Below are 20,008 nucleotides of genomic sequence, written 5' to 3'. Positions count from 1 at the left end.
TAGAGGAAAACACAAGCAGAACACTTGATGACATAAATCAAAGCAAGATCCTCTATGACAGACCTCCTAGAGTAACACAAATAAAAGCAAAAGTAAACAAATGGGACCTGATTAAACTTAAAAGCTTTTGCATAGCAAAGGAAACTATAAGCAAGGTAAAAAGACAACCCTCAGAATAGGAAAAAATTAAAGCAAATGAAACAACTGATAAAGGACTAATTTGGAAAATAAACAAGCAGCTCATACAACTCAACAGGAGAAAAGCAAACAAATTGAATCAAACTGGGAAAAAGACCTAAACACGCATTTCTCCAAAGACGACATATTGATGGCTAACAAACACATGAAAAGATGCTCATTATTAGAGAAATACGAACAGAACTACAATGACATATCTCCTCACACCTGTCAGTAGGGTCATCATCAAAAAATCTATCCAAAATAAATGCTGGAAAAGGTGTGAAGAAAAGGGAACATTCTAGCACTGTTAGTGGGAATGCAACCTGATAGAGCCACTATGGAAGATGGTATGGAGATCCCTTAAAAACCTAGTAATAAAACCACTATATGACCCAGAAATCCCACTACTATGAATATACCTTGAGGAAACCAAAATTGAAAAAGACATATGTGTCCCGTTGCTCACTGGAGCACTACTGACAATTGTTAGCACATTGAAGCAACCTAGATGTTCATTATGGGATGAATGGATAAAGACTTCATGCTGCATATACACCATGGAATATTACTCAGCCATAAAAAGAATGCATTTGAATCAGTTCTAATCACTGATTCAAATCACTCTAATCACAGAATGATTCTAATCACTCTGTAAAACCTATTTTACAGAGTGAAGTGAGTCAGAAAGAGAAAGAGAAATATAGAATTCTAATGCATATATACAGAATCTAGAAAACTGGTACTGAAGAACTTATTTACAGGGCAGCAAGGGAGAAACAGACATAGAGAAAAGACCTATGGACATGGGAGAGTGGAGGAGAGGGTAAGATGTATTCAAAGAGTAACATGGAAACTTACATTACCATATACAAAATAGATAGCCTACTGGAATTTGCTGTATGGCTCAGGAAACTCAAACAGTGAGTCAATCAACCTAGAGGGGTGGGATGCAGAGGGAAAGGGGAGGCAGTTCAAAAGGGAGGGGATATATGTATACCTATGGCTGATTCATGGTGAGGTTTAACAGAAAACAATAAAATTCTGTAAAGCAATTATCCTTCAATTGAAATAATAATTTAAGAAAAAAGAGAGAAAGAAGGACACTATATCATGATCAAAGTATCAATCCAAGAAGAAAATATTACAATCAAATATATGCACCCAACATATGATCTCCTCAATATGTAAGCCAAATGCTAACATGCATGAAAGGGGAAATTAACAACAACAGAATAACAGCAGAGGACTTTAATACTGCACTCACACCTATGGATAGATGAACCAATGATAAAATTTACAAGGAAACACAAACACTAAATGATACAATGGAACACCTAGACCTAATGATATCTAGTATGCATTTCACTCAAAAGCAACAAAATTCAGCTTTTTCTAAGTGCACACAGAACATTCTCCATGATAGATTATGTCCTGGGCCATAAATCTAGACTTTGTAAAGTGAAAAAATCCGAAATCCTTTTAAGCACCTTTTCCAGTCACAATGAGGAAAAATTAGATGTCAACTATAGGGGAAAAAAAACACTATTAAAAACACAAACATGGAGGCTAAACAACACACTTCTGAATAACCAACATGTCATGGAAGACACCAAAAAGGAAATTAACAGATGCATAGAAAAAAAAGAAAATTAGAACATGAGAACCCCAAAACTATGGGATTCAGTAAACTGTTAAGAGGGAGATTCATCGCAACACAAGCCTACCTCAAGAAACAAGAGAAACATGAAATAAACAACCTAACTTTACATATAAAGCACAAGAAAAATAAGAAAGGAAGTACATCAAACGTAGTAGAAGGAAAGAAATCACAAAAGTCAGATCAGAAATAAATGAAAAAGAAACAAAGGTAACTATAGCAATGATTAACAAAACTAAACACTGGTTCTTTGAGAAGATAAATAAAACAGATAAACCATTACCAAGAAAAAAAAGGGAAAACAAATCAAAACTAAAAATGGCAATGAAGAAATAACAACAGACAACACAGAAATGGAAAAGATCATAAGGGACTACTCTAAGCAAATTATATGCCAATAAAGTGGACAAATGGACTTGAAAGAAATGAACAAATTCTTAGAAAAGTATAACCTTCCAAAACTGAATCAGGAAGAAATAGAAAATCTTAACAGACCCATCACAAGCATGGAAATTAAATCTATAATCAAAAATCTTCCAACAAATAAAACCCTAGCCCAGATGGGTTCATAGGTGAATTCTACCAAAAATTTAGAGAAGACATATTCTGCTGAAACATATTTTTGAAGTCCTAGTCACAGGAATCAGAAGGAAAAAAATAAAATGAATCTATATTAAGAAGGAAAATGCTGTTTGCAGATGACATGATCCTCTATATAAAAACCCTAAAGACATCACTAGAAAATTACTAGAGCTAATCAAAGAATATAGTAAAATTGAAGGATAGAAAATTAATACACAGAAATACCTTGCATTCCTATACATTAACAATGATAAACCAGAAAGAGAATTTAAGAAAACAATCACATTTACCATTGCAACAAAAAGAATAAAACACTTAGAATGAATGTTCCTAAAGAAACAAAAGACCTATATATAGAAAACTATAAAACACTGATGAAAGAAATCAAAGACAACACAAATAGATGAAGAAATATACAATGTTCAAGGACAGGTGAATCAATAGTTAACATGAATATATTACCCAAAGCAATCAAAGCAATCTATAGATTCAATGCAATACCAATCAAGCTACCAATTATATTTTTCACAGAACTAGAAAAAATAATCTCACAATTTGTATGAAAACACAAAAAATTTCAAATAGCCAAGCAATCTTGAGAACCAATGGAACTGGAGCAATCAACTTGCCTGATTTCAGACTATACTACAAAGCTACACTCATCAAGACAAAATGGTACTGGCACTAAGACAGAGATGTAGATCAATTGAACAAAATACAAAGTTGACAGATAAATCCAGGCACCTATGGACACCTCATCTTTGACAAAGGAGGCAAAAATACACAATGGAGAAAAGACAATCTCATTTACAAGTGGTACTAGGAAAACTGGTCGACCATATTAAAAGAATGAAACTAGAACACTTTCTAACACCATACACAAAAATAAACTCAAAATGCATTAAAGATCTAAATATAAGATCAGAAACTATAAAACTCTTAGGAGGAAAACACAGGCAAACACTCTCTGAAATAAATCACAGCAAGATCCTCCACATCTCAAGAGTAATGCAAATGAAAACAAAAATAAACAAATGGGACCTAATTAAGTTTAAAACTTTTGCACAACAGAGGAAACAATGAGCAAGGTGAAAAGGCAGCCTTCAGAATTTGGGAAAAAAAATAGCAAATGAATCAACTGACAAAGAATTAGTTTCCAAAATATATAAGCAGTTCATGCAGCTCAATACCAGAAAAATAAACCAACCGAAAATTGGGCCAAAGAACTAAGCAGACATTTCCCCAAAGAACACAAACAGATGGCTAACAAACACATGGAAAAGAAGCTCAATGTCACTCACTATCAGAGAAATGCACATCAAAAGTACAATGAGGTACCATCTCACGCTAGTCAGAATAGCTGTCCTCAAAATGTCTACAAATAATAAATGCTGGAGAGGGTGCAAAGAAAATGAAACTCTTTTACACTGTTGGTGGTAATGCAAAAAAGTACAGCCACTATAAAGAACACTGTGGACATGCACTAAAAAACTGGAAATGGAACTGCCGTATGACCCAGGAACCCCAGTGCTGGGCAGATACCCTGAGGAAACCAGAACTGAAACAGATACATGTACCCCAAGGTTCACTGCAGCACGGTTTACAATATCTAGACATGGAAGCAATTTAGATGTCCATCACAGATGAATGGTTCTAGAAGCTGTGGTACATATACACAATAGAATATTCAGTTCAGTTCAGTTCAATCACTCAGTTGTGTCTGACTCTTTGCAAACCCATGAACTGCAGCACGACAGGTGTCCCTGTGCATCACCAATTCCTGGAGTCCACCCAAACCCATGTCCATTGAGTCGGTGATGCCATCCAACCATCTCATCCTCTGTCGTCCCCTTCTCCTCCCACCTTCAGTCTTTCCCAGAATCAGGGTCTTTTCCAGTCAGTTCTTCACATCAGGAGGCCAAAGTATTGGAGCTTCAGCTTCAGCATCAGTCCTTCCAATCAATATTCAGGACTGATTTTCTTTATGATGGACTGGTTGGATCTCCTTGCAGTTCAAGGGACTCTCAAGAGTCTTCTCCAACACCACAGTTCAAAAGCATCAATTCTTCAGTGCTCAGCTTTCCTTACAGTCCAACTCTCACATCCATACATGACCACTGGAAAAACCATAGCCTTGACTAGACGGACCTTTGTCGACGAAGTAATGTCTCTGCTTTTCAATATGCTGTCTAGGTTGGCCATAACTTTACTTCCAAGGAGTAAGTGTCTTTCAGTTTCATGGCTGCAATCACCATCTTCAGTGATCTTGGAGCCCAGAAAAATAAAGTCAGCCACTGGTTTCCACTGTTTCCCTGTCTATTTGCCATGACGTGATGGGAGCAGATGCCATGATCTGAGTTTTCTGAATGTTGAGCTTTAAGCCAACTTTTTCACACTTTCACTTTCATCAAGAGGCTCTTTAGTTCTTTTTCACTTTCTGCCATACCATTCAGCCATAAAAAAAAGAATGCATCTGACTCAGTTCTAACTAGGTGGATAAAACTAGAGCCAATTATAGGCAGTGAAGGAAGCCAGAAAGAGAAACACCAATATTGTATATTGATGCATATATATGGAATTGAAATGTTAATGACAACCCTATATGAAACATAACAAAAGAGACACAAATGTAAAGAACAGACTTTTGGACTATGTGGGAGAAGGTGAGGATGGGATGATAAATGACAATAGCATGTCATGTATTCAGTTCAGTCTAGTCACTCAGTCGTGTCCAACTCTTTGTGACCCCATGAACCACAGCAGGCCAGGTCTCCCTGTCCATCACCAACTCCTGGAGTCTACTCAAACTCATGTCCATTGAAAACATGTATATTGCCATGTAAAATAGATGACCAGTCCAAGTTTGATCCATGACGCAGGGCATGCAAAGTTGATGCTCTGGGACAACCCAGAGGGATGGGGTGGGGAGGGCGGTAAGAAAGGTGTTCAGCATGGTGGGACACATGTACACCCATGGTTGATTCATGTCAATGTGGCAAAAACCACCACAATACTGCAAAGTAGTTAGCCTGTAATTATAATAATCTTAAAAAATAAAGCAGAAATAGATGTTTTTCTGGAACTCTCTTGCTTTTTCTATGATCCAATGGATGATGGCAATTTGATCTCTGGTTCCTCTGCCTTTTCTAAATCCAGCTTGAACATATATAACTTCTTGGTTCACATACTGTTGAAGCCTCACTTGGAGAATTTTTAGCATTACTTTGCTAGCATATGAGATGAATGTAATTGTGCAGTAGTTTGAACATTCTTTCACATTGCCTTTTTTTGGGGACTGGAATAAAACTAAGATTTTTCAGTCCTGTGGCCACTGCTGGCTGAATCTGTGGCCAAATTTGCTTGCATTTTGAGTGCAGCACTTTCACAGTATCACATTTAGGATTTGAAATAGTTCAACTGGAATATCAACACCTCCACTAGCTTTGTTCATAACAAAGCTGATGATTCCAAAGACCCACTTGAATTCACACTCCAGGATGCCTGGCTGCAGCTGTGTGATGACATAATCATGGTTATCTGGGTCATTAAGATTGTTTTCTATATAGTTCTTCTGTGTATTCTTACCACCTCTTCTTAAAGACTTCTGCTTCTATTAGGTTCATACCATTCATGCTGTTATTGTGCCCATTTCTGCATGTAATGTTAGCTTGGTATCTCTAATCTTCTTGGAAAGATCTCTAGTCTTTCACATTGTATTGCTTTCCTCTATCTTTGCACTGATCACTTAATAAAGTTTTCTTACATAACCACACACACACACACACACACACACACACACACACACACACACAAACCAAAACACGCACCAAAGAATAGCACCTAACTGCAACTACCAGTAAAGAAACAAGTCAGACACTCACATCTGCTAGTAGCAAATGGGGGTTGGGCATGAAGGGCAGGCTGCATCTTTGGTTCTTAGGGTGAGAAACAGGCTTGAATGCCCTGAGGACATTCTGAGGGGGTTAATGTGACATAGAAACTCAAACCCTGAGAATGCCATAGAGACAAATAAAGAAAAAATAACTTTTCCTACAGGATGATTCAAATGCCACATGATGACCACTGGCATGCTCTCAAGCAAAGGTTTGCACCCTAGCAATTAAATTGGAGAGTAAACCAGCTTTCACTAACAGCCCTGCCTCCCCAGAGGCACAGAGGCAGGTACACTAGAACCAGAGGCAGAAGGTATAGGACTGCTGCTATTCAGCACCAGACACAGCATCTCCTATCAAACTGTGAACAGGCTGCCAAATCACTAACCACATCTTTCTGGGATCCTGGATGGTTCACACTGGCCAGGAGGGTCACAGCCTGAGATCAGCCACCCTGAGGAGACACACGGCACACCTGGGACTGTGCTCTCAAAGTGTACCCAGGAAACTAAGCAGTGGGGGCTGGGGAGGTGCATAAGATGCACCACCCACCTGAGACAGTGCACTTGCTGAGAACACACTTGCTTGAATGGTTTGGACCTGGGAAGGGCACAAAACAGACAGCCCACCTGGGTCAGTGCCTTTGTAGAACACCCAAGAGGCTGAGTGGCTTGGACCTAGAAAGTACACAAAACACTGGACCCACTTGGGACAATGCCTTCACGAGTCACCATGGAGCCTGAGCCATGTGAAACTGGAAAAGAGGCACCACCTTGGACTGTGGCAATGACTGTGTGACCCATCCACTGCAGGCACTCCCCACACATTCTAGCAGCATTTATTTGCTGGGTCCCTCCCTCTCCACAGCACAAATGAGTAAGTGAGCCTGAATAATAGGCCACCTTCACACACTCTCAAGTCAGGGCAGAGATTAGACTCTGAAGACCCTTGCAAAAAGAGGAAGCCAAAATAAGCAAAGAAGAGGTAATCATCCTCGAAGTGACAGGCACAACAGATTAAAACCCTTAAGTTAAGCTAAGGCTGTGTATTTGAGGGTCAACTATACACTTTGAGAACAAGTACAAGCTGGAACAGGAACCGTCTGACCCTAAACTGACCCCTACTGCCCACAATAGCTCCAGAAAAATTATTAGGTACATTTTTACTATTATCACTTTATAATTTTCTAAAATTTTAGCATTAATTACTCTTTTAAATTTCATTTTTATAGCCTGTTACCTTTCTTTTAAAAAAAAAACAACCTTATTTTTAAGCAAATTCCATATATATTTTTAAAACTTGGGGGGCTCTATTCAAAGCTTTTAATCTTTGCTTTTTGATATTTGTTATCATTTTGGTACCTTTAAGAGTCTAATTTTTAGTATCCATTTTCACTTAACGATTTGATTATTGGCTTGACTGCACACTCATCTTTTGACTCTCCCTCTTCTCCTTTTGGTCACCTCTAACTCTCTCCTCCCTCTTTCCTACTCTATATAACTCTATGAATCTCCCTCAATGTTCAGTGTCACGGAGAGTTGTTTCACCATTAACCTAGGAATTTTGTCTTCTGTGCTCTGTGGATGGAAAAGTCTTGGGGCTACCATAAGAGAGAAACTGAAACCCAGAAGCAAGAGCTTCAAGTCCAGGACTTTAGACCACCATAGAACCCCTGACCCTTGGGGAACACTGATAGACAAGTGCTACCCAATATTCTCCAGACCAACACTGAAACCAAAGCCAGTAAGTTCCAGTGCAAGACACCTCACATTAATTCTCCAGCAAAACAGGAACAAAATCCTATACATTAAAAGATGGACTGTCCAAACCCAAACCAAACCCATACCCCAAAACTCACTATTGGACACTCATACACTCTAGAGAGAAGAGATCTATCTTCAACCACCAGAACAGTGACCCAAGTCCCCGTAACCAGGAAACTCTGACAAGTCACTTCTCCAACCCCACCCATAGGTAACAAAATCTGCAATTAAAAGGAACCACAACCTTGAAGCCTTAAGAAAGGGGACCCCAAACACTATAATCTAAATAAAATGAAAAGGTAGAAACATTTAACAGGTGTACATAATAAACATAATAAAAACCCACACCAAGCCCCAAAAAAGAGGAGGAAATAGGGAGTCTACATGCAAATGAATTCAGAATAATGATAGTAAAGATGATCCAAAATCTTGAAAAGAAGATGGACTTACAGCCAAATAAAATATAGATATAAGAAGATACAAGAAATGTTTAACAAGGACCTGGAAGAAATAAAGAAGAGTCAATCAGTAATGAAAAATGCAATAACTGGGATTTTAAACACTCCGAACAGAACCAACAGTACAGTAACAAAGGCAGAGAACCGATACGTGAGCTGGAAGACAGAAAGGTGGAAATAAATGAAGCAGAGCAGAAAAAAAGAATAAAAAGAAATGAAGACAACTCAGAGACCTCTGGAACAGTGTTAAACACCCCAATATTCGAATCATAGGAGTCCCAGAAGAAGAAGACAAAAAGAAAGGCCATGAGAATATACTTGGGGAGATAATAGTTGAAAACTTACCTAAAATGGGAAGGAAATAGTCACCCAAGTCCAGGAAACTCAGAGAATTCCAAGTAGGATACACCCACCATGAAACACTCCAAGACACATATTAATTAAATTAACAAAAATGAAAAACAAGAGCAAATATTAAAAGCAGCAAAGGAAAAGCAACAAATAACACAAGGGGATCTTCGTAAGTATAACAGCTGATCATTCAAAAGAAACTCTTCAGGTGGAAGGGAATGCCAGGACATACTTAAAGTGATGAAAGAGTAAAACCTATGAGCAAGATTACTCTATCCAGAAAGGATCTCATTCAGGTATAAAGAATAACAAAAGCTTTACAGACATGCAAAAGGTGACAGAATTCAGCACCACCAAACAAATTCTTCCACAAATGCTAAATGATCTTCCCTAGACAGGAAACACAGGAAGAGTTTATAAAAACAAAACTAAAACCATAAATTAAGTTGGAACAGGACCATACTCATCAATAACTATCTTAAATGTAAACGGGCTAAATGCTGCAACCAAAAGACAAAACCTGGCTGATGGATACAAAAACAAGATCCTTTTGCTGTCTATAAGAGGCCTACCTCAAACTAAGGAACACATACAGATTAAAAGTGAGGGGCTGGGAAAAGATGTTTCATGTAAATGGAGACCAAAAAAAAGTGGAAATAACAATACTCATAGCAGATTAAATACTTCAAAATAAAGACCATGATAAGAGACAAAGAAGGACACTACATAATGATCAAGGAATCAACTCCAGAAGAAAATATAACAAATACAAATATATACATAACTAACATAGGAAAACCTCAATATGTAAGCAAAATTCTAACAAGTATGAGAGGGGATATTAACAGTAACACAATAACAGTGGGGGATATTCTTAAATATCCCACTCACACCTATGCATAGATCAACCAAACAGAAAATTAACATGGAAACACAACCTTTAAACGATACAATGGACTAGTTAGTCCTAATTTATATCTACAGGGCATTTCACACAAAACCAATAGATTTCACCTTTTTCTCAAGTACACACAGAACAGATAACATTCTAGGCCACAAATCTAGCCTTGGCAAATTTTAAAAAATTGAAATCATTTCAAGCATCCTTTCTGATCACAGTGTGGTGAGACTAGATATCAACCACAGGGGGAAAAAACTAAAAAACATAAAGATATGAAAGCTAAACATGTTTCTGAAAAAACAACAGATCACAGAAGAAATGAAAAATAAAATGAAAATATGCATGGAAACAAATGATAATGAAAACATGACAGCCCAAAATCTATGGGAGGAGTAAAAGCAGTGCTAGTAAGGAAGTTCAGAGCAAAACAAGCCCACCTCGGGAAACAAGAGAAACATGAAATAAACAACCTAACTTTACACATAAAACAACTAACTCTTTCTTTAGAAAAAGAAGAGCAAACCCCAAAGTTAATAGAAGAAAAAATCATAAAAATCAGAGCAGAAATAAACGAAAAACAAATGAAGAAGTCTACAGCAAAGATCAACAAAGCTAAAAGCTGGTTCTTTTGAGAAGATAAAATGGACAAGCATATCGCCAGACTCATCAAGAAAGAAAGAAAACTCAAATCAATAAAATTAGAAATGAAAACGGAAAATTCACAATTGCAGAGGAAGTAAAACTCCCAAATTCATTCTACAAAGCCACCATCATTGTAATACCAAAACCAAAGACACTATAAAAAAGAACACTACGGGCCAATATCACTGATGAACACAGATGAAAAAATACCCAAGAATTCTAGCAAACAGAATCCAACAACATATTAAAAAGATCATACATAATGATCAAATGGGCTCTATACAAGGGATGAAAGGATACTTTGATATTCACAAAATCAATATGATGCACCATATTAACAAATTGAAAGATAAAAAACCAAGATTATCTCAACAGATGCAGAGAAAACCTTTAACAAAATTCAACACAAATTTGTTAAGAACTCTCCAGAAAACAAGCTTAGTAGGAACAAACCCAACTTGATAAAAGCCGTATATGACAAACCCACAGCAGATATCATTCTAAATCATGAAAAACTGAAAGCATTTCCATTAAAATAAGGAACAAGACAATGGTGCCACTCTCGCCACTATTACTCAACATAATTCTGGAAGTCCTAGACACAGCAATCGGAGATTAAAAAAATAAAAATTCAAAAAGAATCCAGACTGGAAAAGAAGTAAAACTTCTACTGTTTGCAGATGACATGTCCTCCATAAAGGAAACCCAAAAGATGTCACCACAAAATTACTAGAGTTAATCAATGAATATAGTAAAGTTGTAGAATATAAAATTAATACACAGAAATTCCTTGCACTCCTATACACTAATGGTGAAAAATCAGAAAGTGAATTTAAGGAAAAGATCCCATTCACCATTGCAACAAAGAGAATAAAATAGCTATGAATAAATTTACCTAAATAAACAAAAGACCTTATATAGAAAACTATAAAACCTGATGAAAGAAATCAAAGATGTCAAATAGATAGAGGAATACACCATGGCCTTGAATTGGAAGAATCAATATAGTGAACATGTGTATACTACTAAAGCAATCTATAGGTAGATTCATTCACCATTGAATCTACTAGATTCAATGCAATCCCTATCAAATACCAGTGGTATTTTTCACAGAACTAGGACAGATAATTTCCCAATTTGTATGGAAACACAAATGCAGAGAATGCAGAGAGAATAGCCCTCTGCATATATTCAAGGGAATAGCCAAAGCGATCTTGAGAAAGAAGAATGGAACTAAAGGAATCAACTTTCCTGACTTAAGAGTCTACTACAAAGGTACAGCCATCAAGACAGTATGGTACTGACACAAAGACAGAAATACAGATCAACAGAACAAAATAGGATGTCCAGAGATAAATCCACACACCTATGGACACCATATCTTTGATAAAGGATGCAAAAATATACAATTGTGAAAAGTGTCTCTTCAGCAAGTGTTTCTGGGAAAACTGGTCAGCTATATTAAAAGAATGAAACTACAACATTTTCTCACACCATACACAAAAATAAACTCAAAATGTATTAAAGACCTAAATCTAAGACCAGAAACTATAAAACTCTTAAGAGGAAAACATGGGCAGAACACTCTCTGATAGAAGTCACACCAAGACCCTCTATGACTCACCTTCCAGAGTAATGGAAATAAAAACAAAAATGAACAGGGCCTAATTAAAAGTTTTCACACAATAAAGGACACTATAAGCAAGGTGAAGAGAGTCTTCAGAATGGGAGAAAAGTATGGCAAACAAAAGAACTCACAAAAAATTAATGTCCAAAATATACATGAAGCTCAATACTAGAAAAATGAACAATCCAATCAAAAAGTGGGCCAAAGAACTAAACAGACATTTCTCTAAAGATATACAGATGGCTACTGAACATATGAAAAGATGCTCAACACCACTCATTATTAGAGAGATTATAAATAAAAACCACAATGAGGTTTCATCTCATACTGGTCAGAATTGCTGTCACCAAAATGTCTACAAACAATTGTGTTGGTGAGGGAGTAGAAAAAAGGTAAACCTCTTACACTGCTGGTAGGAATGCAAACTGGAATAGCCGCAATGGAGAACAGTGTGGAGATTTCTTAAAAAACTGGGAAGAGAACTTGCCATACCACTCAGCAATCTCACTTCCTGCGTACACCCTGAGAAAACCAGAACTGAAAGAGATGCATGTACCCCAATTGTTCATTGTAGCACTGTTTACAATAGCTAGGAAGCAACCTGGATATCCATCAACAGATGAATGGATAAGGAAGTTGTGGTATATATACACAATGGAATTATTACTCAACTATAAAAAGGAATGCATTTGAGTCAATTCTAAACAGGAGTGAAGTTAGAAAGAGAAACACAAATACTATATATTAACACATATATATGGAATTTAAAAAATGGTTAAGGATGATCCTACATGCAAGGCAGCAAAAGAGAGAAACTGAGAAGCCAAGGGTGGGATGTTTGTGAGAATAGCACTGAAACATGTATATTACCATAAATAAACAGATAAGCAGTGCCAGTTTGATGCAGGGCACCCAAAGCTGGTACTAGGACAACCCAGAGTAATAGGGTGGGGAGGCAGGAGGAGGGTTCAGGATGCAGGAACACATGTGTACCTGTGCTGGTGTATGCTGATGTAAGACAAAACCCAACACAATATTGAGAAGTAATCATCCTCCCATTAAAGTAATTTAAAAAATGAATGAGCTGCTTTCTGAAATTTCAGTGTTGGGAGTTCATGGTCCTGTGTATCTCCTGAACCTAGGTAACAACATCTGATTTGAAGGAGGGTAGTGTCCCTTGCTAGAAAATCCCATGGACGGAGGAGCCTGGTAGGCTACAGTCCATGGGGTTGCTAAGAGTCAGACACGACTGAGCAAATTCACTTTCACTTTTCACTTTCACACACTGGAGAAGGAAATGGCAACCCACTCCAGTGTTATTGTCTGGAGAATCTCAGGGATGGGGGAGCCTGGTGGGCTGCCGTCTATGGGGTCACACAGAGTCAGAAAAAACTGAAGCGACTTAGCAGCAGCAGCAGCAGCAGCAGTGTCCAATTATCATGCCAAGAACTGTGCCCCTACAGGCCAAAATCTTGCAAAATAAAAGCATACAGTCTCCATTAAATTACCATTTTTTTCCCTCTCTAGGGCAGCTTATAGAATCTTTCCAGTGATTGGAAGGGAAATATAAAGATCATCTACTTTTAAGCACCAATCAATGCAGGACGTTCAATTTTTTTTTTTTTAAAGTTTCTAGGACTTACAAAAATGCTATCTATAAAATTTCTACATGACATGTATCAAAATAATTCTTCCATGGACAAATGCACATAAGCAACTCAAGATGAAGCACTACTGCTTCACTGTTACTCTAGAGACAGAAAAGAATACATTGTCACCAGTGTTTTACTTCATTCAGGTTTTTAGAACAAAATACTGCAAACTGGCTTATAAACAACAGAAAATTTCAGTTTCAGACACTGGAAGTCTAGGATCAGGGTGCTAATAAGGCTAAGCTCTGGTGAAGGATCCTCTTCTGATTTGCAAACTGCCGAGTCTTGCTGTGTCTTCTCATGGTGAACCCTTTGGGGTCTCCTTTCTAACAGTAGTGACTCCTTTCCTACTAGTTGCCTCATGGTGGTGTAATGACCTCCCAAGGCCCTCCTTCCCACTGCTATCATTTTGGGGGGTTAGGACTTCAATGTAAAATTTTTAGAAAAAACAACCAGATCATGACAAATACCAAACACAACCTGAAGTAAATTAAATCTTTGGGCAAACCATATTTGTTGGAGAAAGTCCATAGAGAAGTTTTTCAAGTGGCTATCTACCTACTATGAACTGTATCATGTAAGCAGATTCTGATATTTTTGGCTAAGTGTTAAAGGAAAGTATGTATAGAAGACTAAATAACCAGAAAGTTTTGATTATGCATGAAGTTAACTTCTGAAGTTGCTTTCTTAAGAGTATTAATACTAGTCCTCAATCTCAAATATATTCACCTATTTTAAGTGTTCAGGAACTCCAAAGATTAAGAACCACAAACCACATCTGTGAACTTTTTCCCTGAATTATGTACATACTCAGTCTACAAACTTAGGAAATAAAGTGACAGTGAAGGGAAATGAAACCATACAAGGACTGACTCCCCTTTTTTATGATACCAAAACCAGCAAAAGTTGTATTACCTATATATAAACTCTTAAAAGAGTTTTAGAAATTATTTGATTAATCTTTTCTCACCAAAGATATGTAAAATTTAACTCAGGTTATTAAATTTTCATCTTACTACGGCAGACACATTCAAAAAAAAATGTTAAAAACCAAGGTTAGCATCTAAATTTCTAGCAAAATACACACAATAAAACATATACCAGTAACAGAAAGGAAGGCCAGAATATACTCAATGCAACATTTTATTGTGTTTTTTAGCTGTTGCTTCTACATTTCCCTTATCTCAGCTAAGAGATAAATTTATGAAAGACTTAATTTATACAATTTTTATGAAATTAATTTTCACTTGTAAATTGTAATTTTATTATTCATAAAACTCAAAACTATTTGGTTACAATGCATATGACTTTTGAGAATGAAATGTCATACAATATAACTTATATGTAAAGAACCATCTAATTATTTTATCATTAGAAGTTGTCTTACTTCAAAAATATTTAAAGATGTTAAAAACTCTTAACAGAGCAAAACTTTCAATGAAAATTAAATCTGAGTATCACTTAATGTAGAATTTCTGCAACTTCTAATCACATGAATTGAAAATTACTACTCTAACCTGTATACTAAAACCTGCATTTTGGAAATCCTCTTATTGTGACAGTGGCAATATAAAATGATGAAAATAATATTGTTACCAAATTTAGTATAAAAATACACTTGGGCGACATACATAAGAAAACAGCCCCTCTTACTAACTTCAAATGCAAACTTCTGCTTTCCACAAATTTTATCAAAAATCTCAAGAAAACAGCTAGGTTAATATAGAAAGACTCTGTAAACAGACTGGTTGAAACTAGGGCTTATGATGATGAGGCAATTTATTCAAAACATGCATTAACTGGAAGTAAAACAGGAGACAGATCTTTTCTCTTCTTTCTTTCTTCCCATTGTTTTAACAACAGATATTGTGGTTTTTACCCCTAAGTTTCATTACAGTAAAAGAAAAAAGTGTTAATATTCTACTTAAAATAATTCAGCTTCATCTGTTTCTAAAAGAAATATAATACTTTTAAACAATGAAAATAAACAAGTGTACGTTAAACTATATTTATACTGAAGTTTTATTTTTCTTAACAGGTGATGAGCAAAATTCAAACTGTACAACAATCCTCAGGCCTCTGAGATCAAGTCAGATCTGTAAGTGAAAAGAACATCAGATCCATAGAAAAAATTCTTATAATACTACATACAGGATCTCCTTAGACTATCTGGAAAATAAATCCTTTTGAACTAAAATTATGGACACCAACCAGATTTTTTTTCAATGTCTATCTGTTGTCAGAAAAGCTCTATAATCTATGAGATCATTATACATTATGCAAACTATTCTTAATAAAGTTTAGCATCTTATTTTCCCCATAAGAGATAAAGTCAGTACTAATTCAAATTCTTCTGAGTCAATTTGATCATAGGAGTGAAACTTCAGTAAATCACTGGGAAAAATGACTCTGGAATAAGTAATATTCTGATGTAATACACATAAACCTAAACAAAATACCGAAAATAACACAAGCTGTTTTAATTACCATTGTCTTTGGTTTTTTCCCCAACTGAGCTACTAGTCACAGATCCAGAAAGGTGTTCTCTTTTTCTTCTAAGGAAAGACTTAACTCTGTGGCTTGGTATTCAAGTGTTCTTTGGTTAGACTCCTAGCCTTCACCCCAACTCAATTGTCACAACCTTCAGGTCTCTATTAATATACCAAACAATTATTGCACTTTGCAACAGAAAATAACTATTAGCTGTATTGCTATAGTATTAATTTAGTCACAAGAAATCTCGGGAAAAACTGGACAAAATGTTAAACAGACAAACAGCATTTCTAAGAAATCTGTTCTCAGCATTAGACACCACCTATATACTACAACTGGTGCTGCTGCTGCTAAGTCACTTCAGCCGTGTCCGACTCTGTGAGACCCCATAGACAGCAGTCCACCAGGCTCCCCTGTCCCTGGGATTCTCCAGGCAAGAACACTGGAGTGGGTTGCCATTTCCTTCTCCAATGCATAAAAGTAAAAAGTGAAAGTGAAGTCACTCAGTCATGTCAGACTCTTCACAAACCCCATGGACAGCAGCCTATCAGGCTTCTCCATCCACGGGACTTTCCAGGCAAGAGTACTGTACTGGGCTGCGTATACTACAAAGATGTCATTAAATAGAATTTTTTCAATTACTGGATTTTTTTCTTCTGACATAATCATTTTAAAGTGTTTCTGATTTATAACTGACTCATAAAATTGGGGGTCCATTTTTTCCAAAATAAAACTGAGGTTTTTTTCAGCCATGATTTAACAGACTTCTTTGAGATGTTCATTTTAACACTTACATAATTTATAACTCCAAATATATAAAAGATGATGACAGAAGTAACATAAATATATAATATAAACTTACACATCAAACTTTTGGACCTTCTGATAAATTATAGAAAATCTGGAACAGAAAAAGTAAAAAATATTTCACACTATTACAAAAATATTTTCTAATCTTTTTTCATTTTCCATTTTTGGTGTGCTTTAAAATGCACATAACATCAGTAGAGTATTACCATGTGTTTAAAAATGTATAAAAGTATGTTTAAAATTCTGGTAAAAATTTCCCTATTAAAGGTCCATATCCCATTATTCTAATTCACGGTATGAGTAACTTTAAATGATTTGGGGTTTTGTTGTTATTTTCGGCCATGCCACACAGCACATGGATCTTTTTTTTTCCAACCAGGAATTGAACTCATGACCCCTCCAGTGGAAACTCAAAATCTTAATCACTAGACCACAAGGGAAGTCTGTTGGTTTTCTTTTCTAAATGATTTGTAAATCCATCAAAATATAACATGGACTGATACAAATAGGACAGATGTGACAGACTAAGTAGAAAAATGTAAACTGTATAATCTAAGTGAATATGTGATTGCTCACTTCAACTTAAAATTCAATTTCTCTAAGTGTTGAAAATGCTCTTAGTAAAGATGTTGATGCCTTAAAGATCTTAAAATCTGTGTTCTAGATCAGTGATCCAATTTAGACATCCTAAAATCTGTTCTAGCAATTCTAAAATTCTACCTTAGTATCCAATCAAACACTCACTGACATTTTTGCACTTTTGGTTTCTTAACTACATTTTTATTACAGAAGTACCAAAAGAAAAAGCCTAACAGGCTTGACAACAGTATAAGCCATACTGACATTCCAATTACTTGATACACCTATCTAGAAAATCAATAAATACATATCAACAAAATTTTTACTTAAATACATCAATAGCAGAATAGTAAAGCATTTAAATCTCTTATCCTGTTTTATTATTAAGATAAACCATTTCCCACAAACTCCAAACCAAGAGTTTGCACTATAGTGATACAAGACAAATAAATGTAAACCATAAAAACACAGGAAACATAATAGGCCTTCATTTTAACAATGCATTGGGGTACACTGCAATTTCAATGCTTCAGCAAGCTGGTTTCAACATGATTTTCTTCTTTTAACATACCAGCATTGGGAGATGACACATTTTTAAAACTGCTAAACTTTTTAGAAGTGTCACTGTAGACACTCTTGCCTAATAAGGTATCATTATGGAGTACCCAATGTCAGACCTAATTCATCTTTAAAAAAAAAAAAGTATTCCAAGAATCATAAGATTTTTTTAAAGTTTAAAAGTCTGAGTGGCTGATTTCTGAATATTAACAGATATTCAAATTAATGGATAGATAAGCCTCAAAAATACATTTAACTGTACAACATTCAGAGACCAAAAACAGTAAAGCTCTTATTACTTTCATAAATACAATAATTAAAAAATAAAAACCACAGTTCAGCCAGTATTTACATCATCAATGTCTTCATCATCAACTGCAATGTCATCAAGGTGGATTTCATCATCATCTCCCAGACTAAAGGTATCTGTTTCATCAAGTTTTGCTAAAAACACAATAACAGCATGCTCTTACAAATATAAAATCGGTGTTACTAGATTAATTGCCTATTAAAAGAAATAATATTGAAATAATACTAAAACACTGAACTATATAAGAAAATTCTTATAGCAATCTTTGATTCAACAGTCTTGTTCCAAGAAAAGTCTTCCTAACTACAAACTACAAACTACATCACAAAGAACAAGTATCACAATGAAACCTCTAGAAGTTCACTGTCAAGTCATTACAATGAAGAATATATGCACTAAGACTTACCCTTGGCATATATAAAGTTACTCTAAGATCATTTAGTTCACCCACCATTGGGTAACTAACCAAATCAGTCCAACACTGGATAGATTTAATAAATCAGTCAGAAAGACTTTCAAATTATGCTTTCTCCTACGAAACAGAAGTAGGAAAGTACTTACATGATATCCAAGTCTTACTACTATTTCTTAAAAGGGCAATAATTTCATCAGAATTTTCACACTTACACAAATAATCATAATTTTATAATAAAATGCAATGTAGTATAATAAAATAGCTATCATGTTCAAAATGTGGGTTTGGTGTATTTCCTCTTTTATGTTATTGGAAACTTTCAACCTTTTCAAGCTTACTGCAGTAAGAATATAACACTTTTGTCTTTAAGAAATAAAAGGAATATCTGTTAAAAACACTCTCCACAAAGCTCTGGGACAGTACTATATATACTAAGATATACAACACCATTTTCTATAAAAATCAGTACCAGTACCATAATTGCCTTGATCAGCTGAAACCAGATACTCTCTTAAAAATTGTTTAAAAGAGTATAAAAAATGTATTCCTTTAACAAATACTATATACAAGTCTAGAGTCTGTAAACTTTTAAACTCCCTACCAAAAGAACATTTATTAGGAAGAGAATTCATTACTAACTTGTTAATATTCTTAGTATTTAATACATACTTAAACCTAATTTCTTTGAGCCCCCTTTTTTGGGGGGGGCAAGAATACTGGATGGAGTGGGTTGACATTCCCTTCTCCAGGAGATCTTCCCCATCCAGGGATCGAACCCGGGTCTCCAGCACAACTTTACCGTCTGAGCCACCAGGGAAGAGCATATATGCAAAAAACATGTAAAAGAAACAGAATTCTAACAAAATTGTTTCACCTGAACACTAACAAGCAAATACTACTATAACATAGAGAAATGTAGTAACTTTTACATTGATTACCATGTCCGGGAAGTTTCCCATAAGCCGTCAGACTTCTAGTTTCATCAGCACTGCACTTTAAAATTACATCAGGTTTGTTACCCTTGGAGAAAAACAACTATCAAAACTGGTTATGCAAAATATCATCAGTTCTCTCATCAATTACTTTCAAACTGAAATAAGAAAAACTTCACTGTTCTATTACAAATTACATTTTCCT

General features: G+C 35.7%; 1 pseudogene; it reads right to left on the bottom strand.

Moving 5' to 3' along the window:
- Positions 1-18,483: 18,483 nt before the first annotated feature.
- LOC133053551 (eukaryotic translation initiation factor 1A, X-chromosomal-like) overlaps positions 18,484-20,008 on the bottom strand; it is a 37,740-nt pseudogene continuing 36,215 nt past the window's right edge.

Source organism: Dama dama, chromosome Y, assembly GCF_033118175.1.
Source record: "Dama dama isolate Ldn47 chromosome Y, ASM3311817v1, whole genome shotgun sequence".
In the NCBI taxonomy this organism is placed as follows: domain Eukaryota; kingdom Metazoa; phylum Chordata; class Mammalia; order Artiodactyla; family Cervidae; genus Dama; species Dama dama.
The sequence above is the reverse complement of the archived record's forward strand: the minus strand, read 5'-3'. Positions and strand labels throughout refer to the sequence as shown.